This window comes from Rhinopithecus roxellana, chromosome 16 (genome assembly GCF_007565055.1).
Source record: "Rhinopithecus roxellana isolate Shanxi Qingling chromosome 16, ASM756505v1, whole genome shotgun sequence".
Taxonomy (NCBI): Eukaryota; Metazoa; Chordata; class Mammalia; order Primates; family Cercopithecidae; genus Rhinopithecus; species Rhinopithecus roxellana.
This window is the reverse complement of record NC_044564.1, coordinates 107125139-107142267: the sequence shown is the minus strand read 5'-3', so window position 1 is coordinate 107142267 and position 17129 is coordinate 107125139. Positions and strand designations below refer to the sequence as shown.

General features: G+C 36.0%; 1 long non-coding RNA gene across 1 annotated transcript; it reads left to right on the top strand.

The window, feature by feature from the left end:
- Positions 1-4917: 4917 nt before the first annotated feature.
- Positions 4918-14189, top strand: LOC115893906. The gene is made up of 3 exons (XR_004053920.1): positions 4918-4994; positions 13243-13285; positions 14067-14189. It is a non-coding gene; the product is annotated as an uncharacterized LOC115893906 (long non-coding RNA).
- Positions 14190-17129: the final 2940 nt, after the last annotated feature.

The window sequence follows — 17129 nt, the reverse complement described above, 5'->3', positions numbered from 1 at the left end:
TAAATATGAAAAACAACCTGGAAAGAAAAAAAAGGACATCTTTAATTTTAGAAATCAGCTTTTATTTAACGAAACAAAATATTGTATTTTAACATCACTTCTATTGGCCTCACACATTGGGATAAAAAAAACAAACATGACACATGTTTTCATTTACTTCATTTATTCAAATAATCTTTCATATTCCACAAAAATATATACTGTATTTCTTCGAAAAGATTCTGTGTTACTCAGGTAGAATTGACTCCTAGAATTTTGATTTTTTTTTCTGTTGTGATTGTCTGTTAAATATCCTAACAGACTTTCATTGGTATATAAGGAAGTTTTCAATTTGTGTTACAATTTACCTTGAACAAAATGTGCCCTTCGTGAGTGAAATCCCTAAGTTTATCAACAAAGGGACCATTTAAAGATCTCTGAACCTCCTCTCTTCAGTTTTCCCCTCTCTGAATCCTCAGCAACTCCTCCCAAACTCAATTGTCTGTCCCTTTCTCTGTCTTTCATGTATTGGTGTCTGAAAAGGGCTTCCAGCAGGGCGAGGTGGCTCACGCCTGTAATTCCAGCACTTTGGGAGGCCTAGGCAGGTGAATCGCTGGAGGTCAGGAGTTTCAGACCAGCCTGGCTAACAGGGTGAAACTCAGTCTGTCTCTACTAAAAATACAAAAATTAGCCAGGAGCGGTGGTACACCGCTGGGAAGGCTGAGGTACGAGAGAATCGCTTGAACCTGGGAGGCGGAGGTTGCAGTAAGCAGAGATCATGCCACTGCTTTCCAGCCTGGGCGACAAAGTGAGACTCAGTTTCAACAAAACAAAGACCTCAATAAACAAAGAGTAAAAGGGCTTCCAGGTACAAAGCCTCCAATATCATAAAGGCTAATTTTGTTTGTTTTCTTTCTTAGGCACCACAGTTGTACTGCTATCCAGTATCTGAAAATAAATGTTTCATATATTTTATTCAGTTTTCTAGTTGTTTGTGATGGGAGGGCTGGTCTGGTATTAGTTTTTCTCATGACAAGCTGTAAAACACCATGAACGTTAATACTGGAAAATTTAATTTGTATAAAACTGTTTTATTACTTCTAAGAAAAAAACCAAAATGATTTTTAATTGGATTAATTTCTTTTTTAAAGTATACTGCACCATAAAAAGTGAGTTTTACTTTTTTCCTTAAGAGTTAAATATTGTAGTGCTAATAAATTATAGAATCGTGTGAACTAACAATATATTTTTATCTTGTTCTGCACTTTAAAGTGAATGGCTTTAATAATTCTGGTTTTATATGATTGTTGGAATGTTAGTTTGAGATTCGAATTTATTTTCCTTAAGAAAATATTTAAAGAATATTAAGAGAAATTTCATTTTTTCTAATGTCCTCTCAGCATCATTTTTTTCTATTACACTACTGCTTTACTAAACCATTCTGGTATTCCTGAAATAAATTCTGCTTGATAAAAAGTCACTTATTATTTTTTAATAACTAAGAGCTAGTATTTTATTTTGGAATATTTGCAATTATATTCACAACTGAAATGAGCTCATATTTTTATAATGATACATGGTTGTGGAATAGAGTTACACTGTTTTGCAAAATGGGTAGTGGAATTGTCCATTTGTCTATCCTTTACTTTTACGAAATTTATATAGAAATAATAGAATAATTTATTTCTTTGGAAGAGTTTTGGCTGGGTGCGTTAACTCATGCTTGTAATCTCAGCAGATTGCTTGAGCCCAGGAGTTCAAAACGAACCTGGGAAACATAGCAAAACCCCATCTTTACAAAAAGTACAAGATTTATACTGGCATGGTGGAGTATGACTGTAGTTCCAACTACTTGGCAGGCTGAGGTAGGGGTATCGCTTTAGCTGGGAAGGCTGAGGTTGAGGTTGCAGTGAGCCGAGATTGTGCCACTGCATTCCATCCTGGGTGACAGAGCAAGACCCTGTCTCAAAAACAAAATGCATTTTGACACACATATACACTTGTGAAATCATCACCACAATTAAGATAGCATCCACACATCATCTCGTTCATTTGCAATCCCTCACTTTCTCTCTTCCCCCTTCTCTGCAGGCAACCCTTGCTCTCCTTTCTGTTACTATAGATTAGCTTGCACTTTCTAAAGTTTTACATAAATATTATTATGCATTTTAAATTACTTTTAACACAACATAGTTATTTTGAGATTTATCCATGTTGTCCATATTTTATTGTTTTCATTGCTGATTAGTAGTATTTCATTCCATAGATATATTACAATTTGTACTACTGAAAGAATTTTGTTTTGTTGAGTTTTTGGCTATTTATTATGAATAAGCTTCTGTGAATATATGTATGCAAGTTGGTGTGTCGGCATATGCTGTCATTTCTCTCCGGTGAATACTGGGTTATAGCATAGGTGTATGTTTAACTTTTACATTAACTTCTTTTTTTTTTTTTTTTTTTTTTGAGACAGAGTCTCGCTCTGTCGCCCAGGCTGGAGTGCAGTGGCACGATCTCGGCTCACTGCAAGCTCTGCTTCCTGTGTTTACGCCATTCTCCTGCCTCAGCCTCCCGAGTAGCTGGGACTACAGGCTCCCGCCACCTCGCCCGGCTAGTTTTTTGTATTTTTTAGTAGAGACGGGGTTTCACCGTGTCAGCCAGGATGGTCTCGATCTCCTGACCTCGTGATCCGCCCGCCTCGGCCTCCCAAACCCAAAGTGCTGGGATTACAGGCTTGAGCCACCGCGCCCGGCCTTTACATTAAATTCTAACTTGTTTTTACAAAGTGGTTGTATTGATTTAGATTCCCATCATCAGCGTATAAGAATTGCAGTTGTTCCAGGTACTTGCTAACACTTGCAAGGGTGTATGTGAGATGTTTGTAGTAGCATCTGATTGTGGTTTTCATTTGTGTTTACTGGATAATTTTTTATAGGTGTGTTGCTCACTCCTATTCCTCTTTTGTTGAAGCATTTGTTAGATTTTTTGAAAACTTTTATTTTTTTTCCTAATAATTGAGTTGAAGAGTTTATGTTTTTTAAATGAAAGTCCTTTGTTGGATATATGTTTAGCAAATATTGTTTCCCAGTCTGTGACTTGCCTTATCATTTTTGTAATATTTATCTTTGAGAATTTTTTTTTAAAAATTTTGATGTTTAATGTGTTGTTTTTTATAGTTTGTTTTAGATTTTTTTTTTCCTTTTTCATGGAGTTTCACTCTTGTTGCTCATGCTGGAGTACAATGGCACAATCTTGGCTCACTGCAACCTCCGCCTCCCAGGTTCAAGCAGTTCTCCTGAGTCAGCCTCCCAAATAGCTGTGATTACAATCATGTGCCACGACACCCGAGTAATTTTGTATTTTTTAGTAGAAATGGGGTTTCTCCATGTTGGTCAGGTTGGTCTCGAACTCCTGACCTCAGGTGATCCATAGGCCTTGACCTCCCAAAGTGCTAAGATTACAGGCGTGAGTTTTAGTTTAATAATTTTTTTAGCTGCCTCCTGGGCTCAAGCAATTCTCCTGCCTCAGCCGCCAGACTAGCTCAGACTACAGGTGTACACCACCAGGCTCAGCCAATTTTTTTAATTTTAATTTTAATTTTATTTTAAAGATAGGATTTCACCATGTTGCCCAGGCTAGTCTCAAACTCCTGAGCTCAGACAATCTGAATTCCAATTCCTTGACCTCCCAAAGTGCTAGGATTACAGGAATGAGCCACTGCCTCTGACTGTTTATTTGTTTTTTACATATAATTGTTAAAATGATTATCTTTACCCATTAAAACAGCCTTTTAGGGTTTATTTTCTCCTGGATTCTGGCAAGTTTCTTCATAGAACTTAAGTTTCCTTAAGTACTCAAGCTCAGTACTTAGCTTGAGACTAATGGGGAACTCTCCTGGGCGCGCTCTCTCCCTTCATTCGAGCTAGACCTATAGATTTGTCATTTCTGGTAATCTGCTCAGCAAACTGAGGCCTTTTTGGCCAACCTAAATTCTTAACACTTTTTTTTTTTTTTTTTTTTCAGGCTCTGTTTGGGTTTTCTTTGCCTGCACCCCATCCTGGAAATGCTCCAGGAAGTGAGCTAAAACATGATGGGACTCACCACGTTTGTTTTCTTCTCATACAAGTTACACTTCTGCATTTCCTCCTGTCCAATATCTGCAAATTATTGCTTCACATATTTTGTTTAGTTTGCTTTTAGTAGTTTAGTTGGGAAGGGTCAGTGTTACTCCATCGTGGCAGAAAACAGAATTGACCTAAAAAACAAAATTTATTATCAAATTGGTTTTATACCTAATGTTAAGATAATAACTTTACTAGATAATCTATAGATAATAACACTTTAAAATTCTTCCATGATTACTTGTGTTAAAGTGTGTCCTCAGCCAAAAGACAAAATGGACTCCCTATGGCTAACTGAGGTGCTCAAAATTCAAACAGAAGTAGGCAGCCATAGCGAGGTGAGGGACTTCTCATGTACTCTGTTCTCAGAAAGATGTAAAAGTGTTACAGGACCTCCCTTTGCACAGTCAAGCCAAACCACTTCCTTTTGTCTGCAGCAAGATAAACTACAGCCAGAAACACCTCCACTCCCACACACAGGACCTTTGACAGAAACATCTTACACTGACTTACGGTTTGGGGCTTAGAAACCAGGTTATCAGAGCCTGACTATTTAGATAAATTAGAGGAGAATACATTTGAGTTCTTCGTTTGCATGAATGCACCTGGTTGGGAATGAAGGCAAGAACTTTCCTTATTTAACCCAGACCTTTCCTTTATTCTTTGGAGAGCACACTTTCACTTGCACTGAGGAATGTTTCTTCCCAATCTGCAGATTAGCTTTTATAGAAACTAAAACTTTATCTTTTTCCTCCACAGATCTCATGGTTTTTTCTTAACATTTCTTGGTGATGAGGATGGGATTCTTCCCAACACTCTCTGGACCAATGCATTTGCACCTGCAAGAGCCTCTTGAGCTCACTTATCTTCCTGGCTGCACCGGGGAGAAAAGAGGTAAGGCCCCTTGGACCCAAGATCTTCTGATCTTAGCATGAGGTTTCTGGCACTTTATTTTTTTAGTGATTCTTCCCACCCAGTTCCACAGGTTACCTATTGGTGGAGTATACCCACACTTTGTTGTGTACACTCACACCCTGGGGTACACTCATGCTTTCTAGGGTATGCTCACACTTCAGTTTTGCAAGGACACTTGCTCTTCAGTCGCACTCAAAGGGACTGCCTTCATAAGGTAAGTCTATTCCTGGGAGTACATTTGTTTTTCAGGGGATTTTTGGGATTGCCTCTTCCAACTCTCTTCAGGAAACATCCGTAAACATTTATTCTAAACCTAGAAAATTATACTCTTCGCTTTCCATGAAGAGGCAGCTGGATCAAGTTGCAATTAAAATAAATCTCCAATTGTCTGCTTTGAGTGCCCTGAAGGATTGACAAAATAGCAATCCATCCTGTGGTCTGTTGGCTAAAATTCTGTGCTTTCCTGGCTGTGGCACGGGTTTGATTTCTGATCAAGCAATCAAACCTATTTTTTAAAACTGTTTGAATGACTCTTGACCTTTTGGTGTACCCTTTTGTTATTGATCTTCTCCCTTTCCAATGGAAACTTTTGACTTCCAGTCTTTTCCATCTGAGGTGCATGTGGGGTTTTTGGGTCTTTAAATATAGGTGCTCTGCTAAGAAGCAGGGCCCTAAACAGTATGGCTGGACAGTCGTGAGTTACATCCCTTTGAAACTACTAAGACTTTTTTCTCTTTGAACTCCCTTTGGGTGGTTCTAGATCTTGTAAGGACTACTTTATACATCTTTGGAGATGCCTAGTTCATCTTTAGTTTTGTCATAATGGTTAAGATGATTCACTTGAAAAGATACTTTTGCTTTTTTAAAAAAAGCTAGATAAAGTATTTATAAAATATAGGGCCAGGCATGATGGCTCGTGCCTGTAATCCCAGCACTTTGGGAGGCCAAGGCAGGTGGATCACGAGTTCAGGAGCTCTTGGCCAGCCTGGCCAACATGGTGAAACCCCGTTTCTACTAAAAATATAAAAATCAGCCAGGTGTGGTGGCGGGCGCCTGTAGTCCCAGCTACTCAGGAGGTTGAGGCAGGAGAATCACTTGAACCCGGAAGGCAGAGGTTGCAGTGAGCCGAGATTGTGACACTGCACTCCAGCCTTGGCAGCAGAGCAAGACTCCATCTCAGATATTTATATACATGTTTATTTATACACACACACACACATATAAATACATATGTATATATGTATATATTGTATTTATATATAAATACATGTGTGTGTGTATATATGTATGCTGTATATATATATGGATATATAGGCCCGCAGCTAAAATAGGCTTACTTCTTTTGCAGAGCTATCCATGCTAAGTCCAGACATAAAAAATTCTTCACCCTGTTAAAGGGCTGAACCCTGAAATCAGTAATATAATCAAGAAATAAACCAAGTTTAAAAGACCCGCTATTGGCCGGGCGCGGTGGCTCAAGCCTGTAATCCCAGCACTTTAGGAGGCCGAGATGGGCGGACCACCACGAGGTCAGCAGATCGAGACCGTTCTGGCGAACAAGGTGAAACCCTGTCTCTACTAAAAAATACAAAAAACTAGCCGGGCGAGGTGGCAGGCACCTGTAGTCCCAGCTACTTGGGAGGTTGAGGCGGGAGAATGGCATAAACCTGGGAGGCGGAGCTTGCCGTGAGCTGAGATCGGGCCACTGCACTCCAAAAAAAAAAAAAAAAAAAAAAAAGACCCACTATCTAACTAAATTGGTCTCCCGTACTTTCTGGAATTTAGCTGGCTGTTTGGAAAGTCTTGGTAAGAAACATTTTCATCTATAAAAGTAATCTCCAATTGCAAGGACATCTCCCTCCCTGCACCTAAAGAACGAGAAACTTTTAACATGGAGAATATATTGTTTTCATGTTTACATAAAATACCTTAACTTTGTTTAAGATAGTTTTCCTGGCAATCTTGTCTTGATTGGACCTTTTCCTTGACTGTCTCAGCAAATAATGTGTTTGGATCTAAGGTTTGTACCTTCGAAATGTAAAATTTCACCTAAGAAATCATGTTTTTGGAAATACAAGTTTTGAGTTACTTTGCTCTACAAGGACAAAAAAAGCTACATGAAAACTGGCAAATGAAAAATCTTGTAAAGCTATATGATCTGCTTCTTTGTACCTGCATGTCTATATATTTATATGTGTTTTGTGTATGTGATATTTTACTATTGAACTATACAAAAGAACTCTAATTGGCTTAAAGAAAATGTAAACACTTAAATATTTCATCAGAAAAATAGAAACTAACTCAAATGCCTTTAAGCTCAAATGACTTTAGTGATCTTTGGTAAATAAAACGACTTTAAATTAGAATGTTCTCAATATTGCCAGTGTTAAGTAAATATAATTCAGGCATTTTTGCCTGGACTTACTCGTTATATGAGCTTAGGCTGTTTTTGATAGATGTTTTAAGGTCATAAAACAGTTGTTCCTGTACTATTTTTGGTACTTGCTTGATTATCTGTGAATTAAAGCTATAAAGGATAGCTGCTAGGCTCCTACTGAGTTTGTCTTTGAATAAGCCCGTGAACTCCGGGGCCTAGACAAGTGGCCATGTTGGGACCTGGGGACATGTCCGACGTGCCTGGACAACCAGCTGCAAGGTAGAGTCAAGCCAAATATGGCCCAGTCATCCCTGACCCAGCTATACTTCCTGAGCATGCTGAGAGGGGTTGGGTCCTACAGGTATCATCTTCGTAGATGATAGATCTGTCCTCTATCCTAAGCTCTAAGCCTGGTATGTAAATTCAGGACGCTGACTGGACCTGCCCTTCATTATCATCTGTGGGTGCCAGGTGGGTACATGAGACCCAGGACAATTGGAGATGGAATTAGAAAAATTACTCATGTCATAGTTTCAAAATTATTTTTAGTAATTTAAAATCTTAAAGTATGTTAAATTAATAGATAATCATGAAATGTCAGTCATTTTTAAGTAAGTTTAAATATTGAAACACTAATTATTAAAGATAACATTAAGTTTATTTTGATATCTTATTTTTATATGGCATAGAAATTTTTTATATGGTATTTTTATATGGTATTAAATATATTTATAACTGTTAATAAAAAGTTGAAGCTAAAAATTCATGAAATGGTTTTAATCTACAAATAGCAGTTAAAAAATTGCAGTTCATATAAGTAACTAAAAACAGTTCACTTGACACAACATATTAAGGAAAGTAGGAGCCATTTTTGGTAAACCAAGTTAAAAAAAAAGAGAGAGAGAGTCATTTTTTTTCTTATACATGAGGGAGAACTTTGTGTGGTCAAAATGATGAGAGGAAAGTAAAGTACATTTTTGTCCTAAGGTAGAACGCCAAACACACACACAGAAACAACAACACAGAAGTATAAGATAAAACTAAAGGTTTGAGCAAGTTGTAGAAGGTTTGTGAAAAATTAATCTGATGAAATAAATTTTGTGTGTGGTCAAGTTGGCTAAAATGGAAAGAAAATTATTTATAAGTTTTTCTAAAGATTGAACATTAATATCAAAAGCACATTGATGCAGGGTCAGGGTGTGTGCCCGTGTGTCAAAACAAAAGCGTTTTCTTGAAGCATTAATTTGCTAATAGAAAATTGTCAAAAGTTTTTCTTTACCTTTGAGGTAACTGGCCTCAAAAACATTCCATTTTGTGTTTCGTCAAGATAATTTCTTGTGTTTTGTACCTTTAAATTTGTGATGTCTGACAAGCTTCCCAAAACTAAATTCCAAAATCAAGTCTTTTGGACATTAACTTAGTCATAACAGAAATATCCCAAAATCCAGGAGAGACATACTAAGCTTATTCATTGTGCTTAAATCATACAGGGAACAGTCAAATAGCAAAAAGATACGTACCTTTCTTCAAGTTATATTTATATAATTTTTTTTTTCAGACAAAATATTGCTCTGTCACCAGGCTGGAGTACAGTAGCGTGATCTTGGCTCACTGAAACCTCCACCTCCCAGGTTCAAGCAATTCTCCTGCCTCAGCCTCTTGAGTAGCTGGGACTACAGGTGTGTGCCACCATGCCCAGCTAATTTTTATATTTTTAGTAGAGATGGGGTTTCACCATGTTGGCCAGGATGGTCTCAATCTCCTGACCTTGTGACCTGCCCACCTTGGCCTCCCAAAGTGCTGGGATTACAGGCATGAGCCACTGAGCGTGACCCTAAATGTATTATTAATATGGGTTCCAAAATTGTATGCTATTCCTAAATTTGAATTTATCTTGATGTGTTATTTACCATAATCATAGTTATGTTAATGTCATATGTCACAAAAATAACCAATTATTTTTACTAATTGCATCTTTAACCATGGCTACTTTTAAATTTTTCTCGACCACAGTTGTTTTCTTAAATCCTTTTCATACTAAGCCTAAGCACCTAGCTCCTCTTTAAAATTGTTTTATCGGCTTGAATAAATGTTTTACTAGTTTGCCAACATCAATTTCACTGCATACTTCCAGGTCTTATCCATAGACTTACCAGATGCCACTGAATAGCAATAAGATACACTGAATTAAATCTAGTAGGTGTCTGCCCATCTTCTCACCTTAACTTGACCAAGTTGTTCAAATTGGCCACAAATCTCTCAGCCACATGAGTCCCAGCAAGGGAATAGGTGGACCCAGTGCAGGTAGCCAGATCATTCTGGCAGGAGTATGGAACTAAAACATAAGCTGATCATCAACACTATCTATGACAAGTTTCCACTAAAAAGGAGTAAAGCTCACCCTGGCCAGGGGACAAAATGGACTCCCCATGGCTAACTGAAATGCTCAGAGTTAAAACAGAACCTGGTTGCCATAGCTGGGTAAAGGAGTGGTCATATACTCTCATGTTCCTGGAAAGATGTCGTAACAGGACCTCTCTTTCTACAATCAAGCCAAGCCATTTCTATTGTCAGTGCTAAGACAAACTGTACTGCACCTGGAACACATCTCCCCTCAATGACAGAAGGAAAGAAACATCTAACAGAGAAACAAACATTTGTCAGAGATTTCTAGTTTTTCACTTGGAAACCACGCAATCAAGGCTTGACTGTTTCTACCAATCAGAATGAAATAAGGTTGAATTCTTTATCTACATAAACTGACCTGATTGAGAACTACCTATTTCAGCCAAACCTTCCCTTTGTTCTTCAGAGAACACACTTTCTGTGACTCTGAAGGCTGTGTCTCTCCAATGTGCAGATTTTTTTAAATAGAAAATAAAGCTTTACCTTTTTTCTTTATGTATCTCATGGTCCTTCATTATCAGTTTTGTTTTTTAACTTATGAGGCTGGTTTGGTAATCAATTTCTTTTCCTAAAAAGAAAATTAAATATGTTAATGTTCATTCACATAAAATTGTTTATATTATGTTGTTTTTTTTTAGGTAATTTTATCTAATTGACAGTTCTTTTTTTGTTTTTGTTTTTTTTTTTCAATTTCTGCCTTTATCTTTACTGAGTGTTCCTCCAAAGTACTTTTTGCTTGTTTTATTGTCCCCTTCTTTATTCCTTAAATGGTATGCTGAAATTGTTACTTTTTTCTTATAGTGCCACCTATAGCTACAACCTTTCTGATTTGATATTAATTATTGTCATTCATCATGACTGCTTTCTAATAATCTGTATGGGTACTTTTGCTGTCTAATGAGAAAGTAATTTGCAAGTGGTATACTTCTGTTATTTTTTTTCAATTTTTATCAATGTTTTCTCAATTCTCAAATGTCAATAATTTTAAGATGAACCATCCATTTAATTATGGTTCTTTTGGAGGGAAATAATTATAATAAATGTGATTCATACTCCATGTTTGAATGTAATTTTTCTTTACATTCTCTGATTAAAGAATCTTTTGAATCCTTTGGCCATCAAAGTTATATATATTATCACATAAACATCAGACTTTCTTAAATCATGGCATTTAACAGGCATCCTTTTTTATAAAAAATATACTTTTTAAATTTCAGTGCTGTATTACTAGAATATTTCAAAAGGCATTTTAAAGTACAAATTAGGTGTCAAAATTTGGGTTTAAATTCACATGCATGTATTGTTAATTCACTATCACAAATATGACTACACTGGAAAAGTCAGACTTAAAAAGTACAAGCAAATACTCTAAAAAGTACAATCAACTTTATTGTTATGCCTCTCCTTTCACCTATTCAAATAATTTTCTGGGAGCTATTTGTATTCTTCCTTTTATGTGAAATGTAGAGCAAGTCTCATGTCTTTTCTTACCTCCTTTTAGGCAATAAAAACCACTTCTGTTAACAGTTAAGAAAAATAAGCATTCTAATGTCATAGTCTACATTTAAAATTCATTCCATGCTTCTCTTCTCCCCATCCTTAGGTCTACTTAAAACAAGTCTCTTGGAGTGAAAACACAGTGTTCAAATTCCCCATTCTCTAGTGTTTCGGTTTCTCTCATAAGGTTAAAACTGGAAAAGTGGAGGCTGTATCAGTGGGTAGGATCTTACCTCGTGGTTTTGTTGGGGTGTTCAAGTATTGACTTCTTTGGGTTTGGCAGATGTTGAAAGTTTATGTTGGCTGATGCTTTCTTTATCAACCTCTTTCCCTTCCTCTTACTATTAAGTAAATGTATCTCCTCCAATTGGTAGCTCAAGCAGTTTTGTTGCCATCTATGCATTGGCAGTTCACCTCTAGCTTCTTTCTGCTGAGGCAGCTTCATCCCTCCAAGAAATTCTAATGGGCACCATCTAAGTCAATTCCAGGATTATTCATTCTCAGACTCAAATGAGAAATCAGTTCCTTAAGATTTTACCTCTACCCGAAGCTGCAGAGTCAGCATGTGAAATTCTGAGTGTGATTTTTTAATATCGTTTTTCCCCTCCTAAGGTAGAAGAAATACATTCCTCATCTTACACCATGGGAATTCTATGCACTCTGAAAGTTCTTTAAAATTTCCATCTCATCTTCTCCATTAATTTCATAAGCTAGATATCTGTGGTTAGTTAAGGATCTCCACAGTACTGTTCAGAACCTCCATGATCATGTCCTGCTTTATTGACCATCAACTTCACTTTGAAATTCTGAGAGAAGCTGGTACATTTTTTCTTGGAGGCACAACTGAAACAGAGATAAAGTCACATTTTAGCATTTTATTATGAATATATTACTATTAGAAATATTTAAATGGAATAGATGACTATGTTAAGAGTTACTTTAAAACCATGTATAGCTCACAGATGTATAGGAATTGATCATTATCTCATGACTTGTGCCTGTGTGGCAGCTACAAGTTTAAGACTCACCTTAATTTTAGAAAATCTAAAATACAAAAATTTGTAGAATTCAGGATTGAAAAAAGATGGCCATTTTAATTTCTATAATACTACAGTTAGACAATACAACCTAAACAATTACTCTTTGGAAATTTATTGAGGCTCTCTATGTATTGCTTCCCAATAATTTTTACATTGTGACATACAGAGTAACTTGCAATGATTATATGCTACACCAAGATTAACAGAGATGAGAGTGTTCACCTACCTGCCTAGAGAGCTCAGGGAATCAATATTTGAACACATCTGTAACTCATAAGTATTAGTTAGCAAGCTCTATTTTAATGGGTGATCAGTTTCTGGAATACATTATATTGGAAATGTTCATAATTTAATATATATGTCTTAACATTCTAAACATTCTCCAGCAGTACTTCTTTTGCCTATTTGACCCTTCAAAGAAGGAAATATGTGAAAGATTCCCATAGCTACTGAATGTAGGCCAATTTATTTATGTATGCTAAAGGTATTTTGCTTTCTGCTTTTCAAAGCTATGGTATTTCTTAATACTGATTCTTGATTCCTAGAATTTCCCTGTAAATTTTAACATTCATTTATAAGCTATTGCATTCTCAGGGATAGCCCTTGAAACTGATGAGGAGAAATATCCATCAACTAGAGTTCCTTAACTTGGAAGTGCTGCAGTAAGCGGATGATACATGAGTTGCCTACTTTGACGAAGGCAGTGTGTTTTGAGCAGTATTTTGAGAACTAGTAGAGATTCTGATATTTTTATGTATTAGTGTAGTAGTTTCTTAGGGCTGCCATAATGAAATACCATGGCTTAAATAACATAGTTTTATTTTCTTGCAGTTCTGGAGGCTGAAAATCCAAGATCAAGGTGTCAGTGAGTTTGGTTTCTCCTTAATTCTCTTTTCTTTGCTTGCAGGTGGCTGCCTTTTCACTGTGTCTTCACATGACTTTTCATCTGTGTAAGCAAATCCCTGTATGTCTTTGTGTGTTCAAATTTTCTTTTCTTATAAGGACAGCTGTCCTTAGATTGGATTAGGGCCCACTCTAATTGGCCTCATTTTAACTTAATTACCCGTTGTAGGCCCTATTTCCAAATATAGTTACATTCTGAGGTACTGGGGATTAGAGATTTAATACGAATTTTGGGGGAACACAATTCATCCCGTAACTGTGAGAAAAACATTTTAGGGGAAATAAAGTAGTCATTTGCTATTATTATCAACCATTACTAATTTTCCATCTAATAACAAGACCTTTCTCTCCTGGGAGGACTGCATTTCAGCCTTTATTTAGAGATTACCTCTATTTTCACAAGAGTGGACACATATCAAATATCTGGCCTATCAGAGTACCAAATCTCTCTGGCTATAATGATTTGTTCTAGGTTAACACATTATTCAAGTTAAAATAGTGTGTGTCTTCACTGTGCCTTGTTAACTAGAACCATCAGGAAAGACAGTTCATTTAGAGAAATAAGTTTAGATGGTACATTGGCAATCAATATGCACACACAAAGCATTATAGACGTAACACGAAAAAAATTTACTTTTTGCTCAAGTTATAGGTTGAAAAAAGTGAGATATTCTCTAGAGAATATTTTTTATATGATCATTCAGCAATCAACATAGCTTTCCTTCATCAACATGAAGTTATCATGCTTCCCACAACAAGGAAAATGAAAGTTAGAGGGATGTGTACTGAATTCTCCATGCTTTAAACTGTAATTATTTCTCCTCACAGTTCATTGGCCAGAAATAGTCATATGGCCCCACTGCAACTAGAGGGCTGAGGATGTTGGAGGAGCACATGATTTTTTGGTGAGAAATAAACATTTTTTTCCACAAAGTTTATGAATAACATAAGGTATAACTGCTATATTGCATGGTTGAATGAATAAAGCAATTTTCATTAGGACACAAAGAGGTCAACATGCAAAGAAGCAAAAATATGTAGAAAGGAAAGACTGAGGCTAAAGACACTGGACCTCAGTTTCTTTTAGTCTCTTAATTAGTGTTACCTTCTGAATAGAGCAGTTTTGTGAGCCAATACAAAATAATTATTATTATCATCAATATTATTTTATTGTTAGTTTAGTTTACCTCCAAAAGCAACTGGTAGAGGTCAACCTTATGCAGTATATTGATATATTATTATTATTGTTATATTTTTAATACATTATAATTATGTTTTATGTTTTTCTATTAAATTTTGTTTGTGATATTTGCTTTGAATGTTTTATTCATATATTACAATGTTTTAAATTTAATATTTATCTTGTTTCAGGGCTTATCTCCCCTTTTTTTTTTTTTTTGAACATTCTCAATTTTTTACCTATCTTTTGATTTGGTGAAACTTTCCTCATTCTCCATTTTGTGCTTCTGGTTTGGGAACAATGTTTTTATTTTTATTAATGTAGTGAACACTATAAAGTCATTTTTAAAATTAAATAACTCTACAAAGAAGAAAATCAATTTCTTGATTTTTATATCTGGAAACAAAATGGCTCTAGAGTGTTTTAATCATTTTTCAGTTTCTACATTAACTTTGTAAGGTATTTTACTCATTTAAAGTTTTGTCGCTATTTTAATTTACCCTATGTTTAGCATTTATTCAGAATGACCATGTTTGCAAATAACTCTACCTAGTTGTTTTTATGGTTTTTCTTTTTCATATCACTCTTTTTCTTGATTCATGTTCCTAAATTCAACTATAGTGTTGTAAACTACTTCAGTCTGAAAAATCTTATTTCACCTATATTCATTTAAGAAGTTTAAGCTTAAGATTTTAGGCTGCGCCAGGCACAGTGGCTCACGTCTGTAATCCCAGCACTTTGGGAGGCAGAGGCAGGCAGTTCACGAGATCAAGAGATCGAGACCATCCTGGCCAACATGGAGAAACTCTGTCTCTACTAAAAATAGAAAAATTAGCTGGGCATGGTGGTGCACACCTGTAGTCCCAGCTACTTGGGAGGCTAAGACAGGAGAATCACTTGAACCCGGGAAGTGGAGGTTGCTGTGAGCCGAAATCATGCCACTGCATTCCAGCCTGGTGACAGAGCGAGACTCTGTCTCAAAAAATAAAATAAAATAAATAAAGGAAAGATTTTAGGCTAATGGGTATTTTTACATCATTACTTTGTGATATTTATAGTTTTCTGCTTTTTTTCTAACCTTTCTCAGGTGCTAATGGGAGATTGTTATATACTGTATAGCTACTCAAATTGGTAGGATTGGAAGCCACATGCATAATGTCACAATACCATCCTGTACAGGTTAAGCACATGAGACATTCAGAGAATCCTAAGGATTTTTGGCCAAAAAGATCTAGCTAGAAATTGAAGTCTGTGCAGAAAAGTTAATAAAGCAAGCCTAAGACTGCTATGTTTAGAAATGTCAGCTTGCAAGGTTAACCCTTGGGTGGCATCTGGGAACTTGGCTGGTAAACAGTTTCATACATTGATATAAAACGTACCCTAACTAATAAGAGTGGCTTACTGTGCCTAAACTATTTGTACAATGTGGTTTATGGTAAAAATGTGCTTTATTTCTGGGAGTCTAGAACTTTGGTACATGCTAGGCAGATAATACCTACATGAGCAGACCCCAATAAAAGCCTTGGTCACCAAGTCTCTAATGGGCTTCCTTGGGCAGAAAAAACCCATAGCTGTTGCTACATTTTTATTGCTGGTTGAAGTGTGTGCTGTCTGTGACTGCTCATGGGAGGAAGAAAACATGAGACCTTAAATGGACTCTTCCACATGTCTTTTTCTCTTATGATTCAGCTGTGTATCTTTAACATAGCACACTGCTGTAATAAATGTAAGAGTGTAACTATACGTAAGGGTATCACATTGTAACTCTGTATAATAACAATAATTATTTCTTATGTAAGTATTGTGCTAAACAAGCGAACAAGAATTTTCTAATTTTAATGAGGATAGTATCTTTTATCTAATAAGTTTATCATGAAGTCTACATAACATATGAACATGTTCAGTCATTTAATAGCTATAAGTGAATTTTCTCTTCCTTTTATTTCTCACAGCAAGTCTATGAGACTAAAAGTAAATAAAAATGAATTGTAGGAAAAAGTTCACCTGAAATACATAGAATTTCAATCAAGTGTTACAGGTACGAAAGTGACTTTGGTGAAAAAGAAAAAAAAGTGTGTTATACACTGAGTAAGGAGGAATTCTATTTAAACAAAATATTCTTCAAAATATAAGGTTATAGTGATACAATGGAAATAGAAAAAGAGATCATATTTATTGAATCTAAGGATACAAAGGAGATAGAAATGTAATAACGTGGCACTCATTCTAATCCCCAATGGTCTCTTTCTACAGGGGAAAGGCACATGAAATCACCAAAAACCAATCAGCCTCTCTCTCTAATTTCAAGGGAATTTATTGGTATTAATAGGGCACACCATACCCTCCGTAAAACAAAAATAAATTGTACACTATGAGAATTAGGATCGCCTTAAAGATAAGTCAATATACTTTCTCATTTGTCATGTAAATGATGCTATATTTCTTCAAAGATGTACAACCTATATAAACAAACTACTGATGCTATATTTGTCTTCCTTATTTATACCTACAGGTATAAATAAGTGTACTGAACTAGCAAGCATTTTTTTAAGGCATCTGAGGGGCTGAGTATTAATATTTGCTTAAACCAGTAAATGGATTCATTATGTAGTTTTTCTTGCCTAATGGTTGGCTGCTGTCAATACATTCTTCTGTCTCTATTGCTTGAGTATTGAAGATAGACTTAGTTTGGATTCCTAACTTAATGTGGA